Source organism: Macrobrachium nipponense, chromosome 11 (assembly GCF_015104395.2).
Source record: "Macrobrachium nipponense isolate FS-2020 chromosome 11, ASM1510439v2, whole genome shotgun sequence".
Classification (NCBI taxonomy): domain Eukaryota; kingdom Metazoa; phylum Arthropoda; class Malacostraca; order Decapoda; family Palaemonidae; genus Macrobrachium; species Macrobrachium nipponense.
Window position 1 is genome coordinate 18457843 of NC_061087.1, and position 10000 is coordinate 18467842.

At 33.5% G+C, this 10000-nt stretch overlaps 1 long non-coding RNA gene across 1 annotated transcript in view; it reads right to left on the reverse strand.

Moving 5' to 3' along the window:
- Window positions 1–778: 778 nt before the first annotated feature.
- Window positions 779–10000, reverse strand: part of LOC135214569 (uncharacterized) — a 105886-nt gene continuing 96664 nt past the window's right edge. The window contains exon 4 of the long non-coding RNA XR_010314600.1: window positions 779–834. This is a non-coding gene — a long non-coding RNA (uncharacterized LOC135214569). The remainder of the gene's footprint in view (window positions 835–10000) is intronic.

Here is a 10000-nt window from a genome sequence, read left to right on the forward strand (position 1 = left end):
CGTGGAACACTATTTCATTTGGGAAGGTCGTGGTTCGCCAGGCCAAGATTTCAATATAAAGATTCCCTGGCCTGAAGGTTTTCCTTAAATCTGTGAAGTCTGGAAGACAGAGGTTGCAGACTTTCACTACTTTGCATGAAAATAGTCGTGAAAGCATGAAGAACAGACCCTCAAAAACATGTGCCTGATCTCTTTGTAAGGTCTTGCGTCCGTGTATTTAGCCGCTTAAAAAATGCGCGCACACACACACACACACACACACACACACACATATATATATATATATATATATATATATATATATAATATATATATATATATATATATATATGTACTAAGTATATGATATATATTACATACTGTAACATATATATATATATATATATATATATATATATATATATATATATATATAATTGAAAAAATCATTTCGATTTATAAATGGTGACTCTTACATTCGAATTATGGCAATAAACTTTAAATAAATTACCAATAAATGTATCAACATACATAGGCATTAAAAAATAAAATTGAAAAAAAAAAAAAAAACCGTACTCTACTGCTGCGATTTTATTATGAATGGTTTCGGAAACTTTTAGTGCCAAAGGGAAATATATCAAATTCCCTTGCTTTCTTTGGCGTTCACACGACAGCATGTTCCTTGCGACGAAAATCGAAGACGATGAAAAATGTAATTTGATCAACTTGTTTCTTTTCTCAGATGAGAGAAGATGAAAGAATAGATGATGAGTAGCACATGAATGCTGAACTTACCTTATCCACAGTTGAACCCCAATAGTTCTACCTCAGATGGACAAATCGATGCTTTTCATCCTACAAAATGAAAACAGTTGTATCAGAAGAAATAAGTTTACTTATATATTTACAAAATTTATCAAAATGCATAAACATAGTATCATCACAGCCACTTTTAAAAAATTTTCCATCTATATTTCTATATTGAAAATTCTGCGCAAGTAACAATATTACCACGTAATAACAATATCGGTACTGATCATAAAGATGTTTGACCGAAATGAACATCGTAATTTCCTCTGTAAAAATAACTATACCTGGATGATTGATTTTTTCTTTAATTTAATTTGGGCTTCGTGAACTATACAGTTCCTATTCTACTGAAGTGATTTCTTTTCAAAAGCATAAGTACCACTTCGAAATTAATGCTTAGTTTCATCTAATACCAGTTTCCTTATACTGTTAGAATTTATTTTCGTAGGATTTTGGGCTACTACAGAATATCACTGCCTGAACATGTCAACAAGAAAGCAAACGGGCAATCGGTATTACACAAAAAGGTGAAGGCACTAACATGCGCAAGCAACTATGCAAATTTTGATAAATACGAACGAAAGAAACGTTAGCAGGAAAGAATATAATTTTTAATTTTTCTGTGATATATATATTCACGAAGAAAATAAAAATACTAACAACATTCTATTAACAAGTCAAAATTCCGCTTCGTGTTATTACCCAAGAAGAAAGGAAGACAACGCTCTCTCAGCATATATAAGGAGATTTAGGGAAATCAGAATAATTAGCATCGTCTTAACGTGCACCTCGCTTGCTAGAGATACCGGTCCCTGTTGGTTTTAGATGTAACCAAGGCTATCACCTCCTGAAGGATTCTTGGGCCTCTGCTGCCTTTGGTAACCGATATAGTAACGTAAGGGCGTTACGACCAAATCAGCCTATATTTGTCATATCCACTTTGAGCAAACTCGGCGTACATTCTGAATCATATACTTAAGAGAATATGTTTCCAGCATTACTGTTTCTTCAGTATACAAATGTGCAGATATATTTTCAGGCGCACATTTTATTTTGCACTTTTATTTGCTTAGTTGCATAATTAGTATTTAAATGATGTGTTTTGGATGATATATCAATACATATACACGGTTGTTTATAATAGCATTTGAACTCTTTTCTATGTCATATATATATATATATATATATATATATATATATATGTGTGTGTGTGTGTGTGTGTGTGTGTGTTATTTATGTGTATGAGTGCGTATGCATGCTGCCATGAGGCTTGCAACCTTACCCCTAAAACTTGATAAACACCGGAAGACGCTACCATTCTAGTACCACCATTTACTACAGCTAAATAGGTATATTGCCCAAACACACACACACACACACACACATATATATATTTATTAATTATATATAATATATTTAATATATTAAAAATTAAATTAAAAATTTAAATATTTAATATATATATTATATATATAATTATAACATAATTTATATAATATATTTATACATAATATTATAAAATTATAATATATATATATATATATATAATATATACATATCTATTTATCTATATATATATGTCATAGAAAAAAGTTTAAATGCAATTATACACAAGCATGTATATGTATCGTATATATCATTCAAAACAGATCATCTAATTACTAATTATGCAGCTCAGCAAATAATAGTGCAACGAAAAAAAAAAACAGTGGAAATGAGCTGACACATATTTCACAAGCATTTGCATTCATTGCTTGCAAATCTTGAATACCCCAGGGATCCCATTCCCAGACCTACCTCGTCCCCGGTAGCCCCCCCCCCACCCCCCCCCCCCCCCCCCCCCCCCCCCCCTTCCTCTCCGCCAACCCAAGTACAGTCCAATGAGGCCGAATTTTGTGAGGCATTGTTTATTACTGAATTTATCAGCGGTGCGAGTGCGTTCCCAAATGAAAAATGTCTCGCTTTATCATCGTCTCCCTCTGCTACTTAGAGCTCTGGAAGACGCCCATGGAAAGGATTCATCGCTCCGAAATCTGGAAAATTATTGTCATGCGCAATCTTGGGATGGTTTTCGCGATTATTTACGATGTTTTATGCCTTCATAGTCCAATTTACAGGGGTCTGTTTCAGACTGCTCTTGGCATGTAGTGCCTCTCTCTCTCTCTCTCTCTCTCTCTCTCTCTCTCTCTTCATAAATTATGTCAACATCGCTTCCGAATCTGTTGCGAACAAGCGTTCAATTTGGTTTTTCCTTTGCTCAAACACTTTGGGAAACAAACGCGTCTTCTGTCTTCCTTTTCTCGAAAAGAGAAAAAAAAGTGAATTCAAACGAGAACAGAAAACGAGACGGGGATGAAAAGCGCCGCTGTTCTAATTACATTTGCTTCTCAATTGCAAGGCGACAGTTTCTTTGGCTGAAAAGCACAGACGAGAGAGACAAAGCTAATTTCCTGCTTGCGTGAATGGAGTACTGCATGCAGTCGCTCCGGAGGACAATGCTTTCCGCATTTTACAAAGCGCACAACAGAGTGCAAAAGGGATTGGGTGTCTTTTTTTTTTATCTTTATTTCCTTCATTACAAAACAAAACACGGACCCTTTCAGCTTCTTTCATAATTATGCCTTTCTTTGTTTCTTTGTATCTGGGACTGTACTCTCGAAACTGCGGTGCCACATTCCACAATTCATGTCTGACACTCGCTCTTTGTCTTGGCATTCATATTATAATGAGATTTGTCTTATTATTATATTTTTCTTTCTAATATCACCCTTTTATCTTTTTCATCGCCTTTCGGTTTTCATCATTGTACTTTCCTTTCTTCTTTTTTTTGTCTTTTTAACAGACTTTTTAAACATTTTTCCTACCCTCTTTCCATACTGATTTTTTAAAAATATTTCTATAGTGTCCGGCTTTTTGTTGAGATATTTTCTTCTGTCACAATCATCGTGTTTCTTGTTTAATCTTTTTCTGATTTTTCTCCTCAACTTTTCCTGCATCCACACCACGACATTAACATATCCATATCTCCACAAGAAGTCGAAATTACTCTACTTTCATTTAAACCAAGATGTCTGCCTAACTCCCCAAAACACAATCCTCCTCCAAAAGCATATTATTCACCTCCCTTTTCTCTCTTCGTTTTCCCACAGCCATTTTCACAATCTTCCTCCGGATATTCAGTCCTTTCTCTACGCAGTATTTCACTAACTACCTTCCTTCCTTCCTTCCTTACTTCTACCAATTCATTTTGCGTTATATTTCTATGTTTTCTAATATTCTCTGGCTCTGGTGTGAATAACAGAGTGCAAAACTCACCTCCGTCTAATATCAAATCCCTTTGCTCTGTTTTCGACCTTTCACCTTTCAGCTTACTTTACCCTATTTTTTATATACGTATACATATATGTATATAAATATTATATATATATATATATATATATATATATATATATATATATATATATATATATATGAATAACTTGATCACGAAATATATCAAAGGGTGATGAAATGTATAAATAAAGGTAATGCCACGGAGTAAAATGAAAATGTATATATATATATAGATATATATATATATATATATATATATATATATATATATGTATGTGTGTGTGTGTGGTGTGTGTGTGTGTATGTATAACTTATTGTTTCCAGAATAGGAATGTAGTACCTCAGGTTTTACCATCTTCCACATTGCTGCTTTTATCTTTTGTCTCCCTGTTTCCATTTTCAAATTCAGTCCTAACATCTCTGCCCAATTTTCTCGTATTTCAGCCACTCTGTCAAATTTACTTTAGGGTTTGTTTTCAACCAAGTGGCATAAGATTTAACACAGCAACTTAACAACTTCAGAGACGGTTTTGCTTCATGTTTCAATCTCTTTTTGTTCAAACAGGGAAGAGAGAAAATAAACATAAAAAAAATCGATACCCAAGTGTACACTGTACCTTGAGGAAGAGAAAATAATATTCCATATTCTCTGACTTTACACGAAATATTTATCGTCGACCTTACAATTCTTCGTCCAAATTAAATGCGAGGAAATGAACTGAAATTGCAATAACCCAATACACGTCCACAGTTAAATTCCATGAGCAAAAAATCTACCTTAGACTTTGACTAAACTCATAAACATTCATTGAAGATGATAAAATTCATCGCTCGCCTTGCGTCCAGACTAAACGCAGAACCGTGCAGAAGTTTTTTTAAAGATAAAAAAAAGTACTTTTCTTCCAAAGTTTTAATGGTATTCTTTAAATGACTTCTGGAGACAGATATCCAACATATGTTATTGTTCATCCTACATATTTGTTGGGAAATTTCGCCGATTTTTCACAAAATATGAAAAACGCTATTTCTGTAGTATAGTAAATTTAATATATATATTTATACAGAATAAATAAAAAACATTTAACAAATAATCAAACAATAATAAATCAACTGACAGAATTGATACATATCCTCATATATATATATATATATTATATATATATATATATATATATATATATATATATATATATATATATATTTATGCTCTTTTGCATTCTGTATATAAACGACTTACAGAACCTCACTTCATTTGAAGTTTTGACAGGACAGCTTGAAAGGAGTATTTTAATCTCGATTTTCATCAGTAAGACAATATAATTTTTCTTATATTATCTTTCCCAGTGCCAAGCTGCATTCATTCCTTTTTATTCTTTCTTTCTACCTAATAGTGAAAAACTTAGCTCGAAATTTCATCTACTTGGCATTCCATAATCACAAAACAGAATGTAAGTCTTCATAATTTCTGACGCATTTTTCATAAATAACGTTTTGGTGTTTCATGATTTTTATCACGGCGTTTGTAGAAGGTAATTATCAAAGCTTCATACACAAGAGCTGCTTTTTCTATTGAAAAATATTTTTTTTCTTATGGCGAGGTGGGGGGGAGTGAAAGGCACAATTTTCAAGCCAATAGTTATGTAAATCAAGATAGATTTTTTACTTCACGTTATTCATTTTCATTCACTTCTAGCTTGTACGTACAAAAAACCTCTTGCTATTCAGCAGCTCGTTACAATGATTGTCATTTTTTTTAACCAGGATTATTTGTAAAATCAGTCAACGAAGAGGTTTTTTCTCTATATATTTTAGATAAACGTCTCTTGTCATTTGAAAGCTGAAGAATCGTAACAAAAATAAAATGTAAAGGCGCCCTCAATGCAAGTTCCTTAATTTTGCGTATGCAAATAAGTTACATACACACAAAAAGACTATATATATATATATATATATATATATATATATATATATATATATATATATATTATATATATATATATACACATATATATGTGTGTGTGTGTGTGTGTGTGTAGTATATAGGCAAACAGATGATGAACTAAATAAATGTGAAAATAAGAAGGAAAGACAAGAGTTCACTTTTACTTAATCAAGGCCGTTGTATTCCATATCCTCGACATTTGTAAGAATAAATCTCCCTTTTCCGGCATTAAATTCAGCATCGTTCACGAGAAAAATAAAACGGCGAAAAATATGTATTTTCTCTACAAATCTAATGACTCGTGTTTGTACTGCGTAAATATGCATGTTTATAAAAACGTACGTGTGCAAACGCGTGTGAATTTACAGATGGTTAACTTCACGCCGTTGCAAGACAAAGGTATGTTAGTTATTGCCTGTGTGAATACATACAAATGGTAACTTCCTATACGTATTGCAAAACAAACACTTGTGTGAATTTTTTTACTTTCGTGAAGACAAAACAAATATCTTCATGCACCTGTTGCAACAGAAAAATAATATGGCTTGTTTGTTTGTTTATAACACACAAAATTCTGTTTCTGATAATGAACAGTGAATTTACATATAGCAGATTAATTTCATTTATGTATTGTAGGATCTGCTACAAGGATTTTCAATTGATAGTTTTTAAAAAATTATTAATGATATTAATTTCAGTGACGTATTCATTCATTCTAACACAAATACAAATAGAGTCTGAATTCCTCAAAATTGTGGGCAAGTGGTTACAGAGAATGATCTCATTACAATTGCAACGAAGAACACTTAAATTTAATAAAATATAATATAAAGACAAAATGATGAGAAAAGCAATTTGGAAGGTAACTCACTGTTAATTGTTTAATTATCACACTCCTATACCATGTTAATACTATTTTGCCAATTTATGCTAACATACAAGGTTAAGCAAATGCGAACAAAAATATAGAAAGGCCATTTACATCAAAAGAGCGCGTTACTGGCGATGAAAAATGAAGGCAAACTGAATAGAATTTTACAAAAATATTTTTTAAATGTCAGAAAAATATATTCGCATCAGAAAAGGGCCACTTTATATATGAACGGAGTGCCACTTTTTCCTTTCCTGACCGAACATTTCATACCTCTCCGCTGCAGAGCCAGGTCAAATAGACCTTTTATCTTTGTGAAAGTGTGGATACATATATCAAACAATATATGCAACAGCTCAGCACACAATATGAATGTCAATAAAGTTGTCACGGGGCAAGAGAAAATATTGAGAGATTGGTGTGAGCTCCACTTTCTATTAACCATTTTCTTTTCGCAGAGAGAGAGAGAAGAAGAGAGAGAGAGAGAGAGAGAGAGAGAGAGAGAGAGGCTTTACTTGAAAAGCACACCCGTAGCTCAAACTGCTATAGCAATATATCAACTAACACGTACATACATATAGACTTACACATGTACGCGGAAATGCACACGTACAAGGAGGACGTACACATACCCTCAACACACGAACGATCGGGCCAAACACAAACAAAATTCCAGAACACAACAAAACCGTTTCCTGTATCACAGGACCTTTCCCTGCGTGCGTCCGATGTCTGTGTGCCTGAGCGCATGTATGAAAAGGCTTGAGGAATGTTACCACCGTGACATTACTGGTAAATAGCGTGTTATTGAAGGGTGTCAATCATGGTACAAGGGTACAGGCAAGGGTACAGGCAAGGTAAGGGGTCGAGAACGGACACAAAAGGAGTGAGACCAGGGCAATGACGCGTATGAATGGTGCGTAATGCACTTAAATACGGATTATAAATTAATCCGCTGTGGCCTGTGGGTGAGACTGGGTTTTTGGTTGAGGTCAAAGCGAAAGATTTGTTGAAGGCGAAGGGACAGACTACGGACTGACGGACGTGACGGTTGGTCGGTTGGCTGGTTGGTTGACTGGTTGAGATTAAACCCACTTTATACAAGTATACCAGCACGGGCCCTTGCTCGAAAGCAACCAGGAAATGTGGCGAAGCGCTGAAGGGGATTAGATGCCTCGTGTGGCTCTTTGAGCTCTGCCCTGCCAAAAGGGACGAAAATCAATTAAGCTCGGAGGGTATTAATGGGCGTTGGGTATTGAATGAACTGACTATGGATGGGAGGGAACAGAAGTTAAGTGTGGAGGGAAGAATATGGAGGGGTATTTGGGACCGGCTGAAGATAAGGGACTGAAAGTGTCCTTCAAGATCGGCTGAAGGCGGCAATGAGTGAGATAAGATGTTATTAGAAAACGGTTTCAGACGGTAGACTGACGAAGTGGTGGTGGTGGTGGTGGTGAAAAGTGGTTCAAAACTAATAAAATGAGGGGGTTTTTAAAAACAGTGGAAGGGGGGGGGGGATGTGAATGGAGATGGTGCCTAACATGGTCTATGCAGTTAGAACAATAGCTGTCTTTTATTTTTCCGGTATAAGTAACGAGTAACCGCAAACACAAAATATTTACTTGAACATCTGTTGTTATTATTATTAATTATTATTAATCAGAAGATGTACCTTTTTCGTATGGAGCAAGCTTCTAGAGATTAAATACGGTGTTCATTCGGAAGAAGTAACGGAATGTAAAGGGAAATACATAAAAAGATCAGTTATTGGAAAAAAAGATCAAATAACATATTAATAAATAAATATATAAAATGTAATAAAATCATAAAAATACGAGAATTTTATTAAGGCAGTCTTCTTCTTCTTCTTCTTCCCAGCTTGTTCCCATTTTTATATGGGGTCGCCGTTGTAATGCACTTCATATTCTCTTGAACTTCTGAAGGGTGAAAAAACAAACACACCAAAAATTGATACCATTTTCAATTATGAGCTTATAAATGCTCGGGTATTCATGAATCATTTAGATAAACATGCGTAAATGCAGTATTCAATGACAGCATCTGGCGAATGTAATGATGCGTGTGGACTTACCACAATAAGCGCAGTGATGCGCGAAAAATATCCTGCCCTTTTGACATCGGATTCGGGTCCGATTGCAAGCTTTTATCAAAATTTATGTTTTGATCCAGGTGCCAAAACCAGTAATGAATGGAATGGTTATAACAAAAAGTACAGAAGGCCAAAGAAATATTCTATTTGGTAACATTTTTTTTTTCCAGTGAAGTGAACTAGGTGAATCATACAGCCTAACTTTAGCTGTGCCAGTGTATGACATAAAGACAAAAAAAAAAAAAGATATGAGTATACTAACGAACTGCTGAAGGGAAAGGACAACAAAAGGATATTCAGGAGACGAGAGGAGAGGAGATGAATTTTATTTCATAATATCGACGTTATATAAATTATTATTATTATTATTATTATTATTATTATTATTATTATTATTATTATTATTATTATTATTATTAGAAAAGAACTCACAGAACCTGAATCCTAAAACGAAGACAAAATCCAGTTATGTAACTGTACTTTTGACTTAATAGCAGAATCGAAGAGATTTTCTATAGCTCTTTGTGTAGTTTCCCTTTTTAAAAATTTTTACTGTTAACACTTAGATTTGTCTTCTCTATTAATTTTAATTTTACTGGAGAAACCAACCAACAATTATGTTTGGGTTCATGTATTCAAAAATAAATAACTACATACTGAAAAGGGGAATTGAATAGATTCTCAAAAGCTTTCTGTAGAGATTTATTATCAAACATATGTACCCAAACATAACTGTGGATTTGTTTCTCCATTATCATCATTATTATTATTATTATTATTATTATTATTATTATTATTATTATTATTATTATTATTATTATTATATGGGAAGGGCTAGTGGAAATTGTACCCATAATCATAGGGGCACTAGGCACGATCCCAAGATTGATGTTGTTGTTATTATTATCATTATTATTATTATTATTATTATCATTATTATTATAATTATTATAAT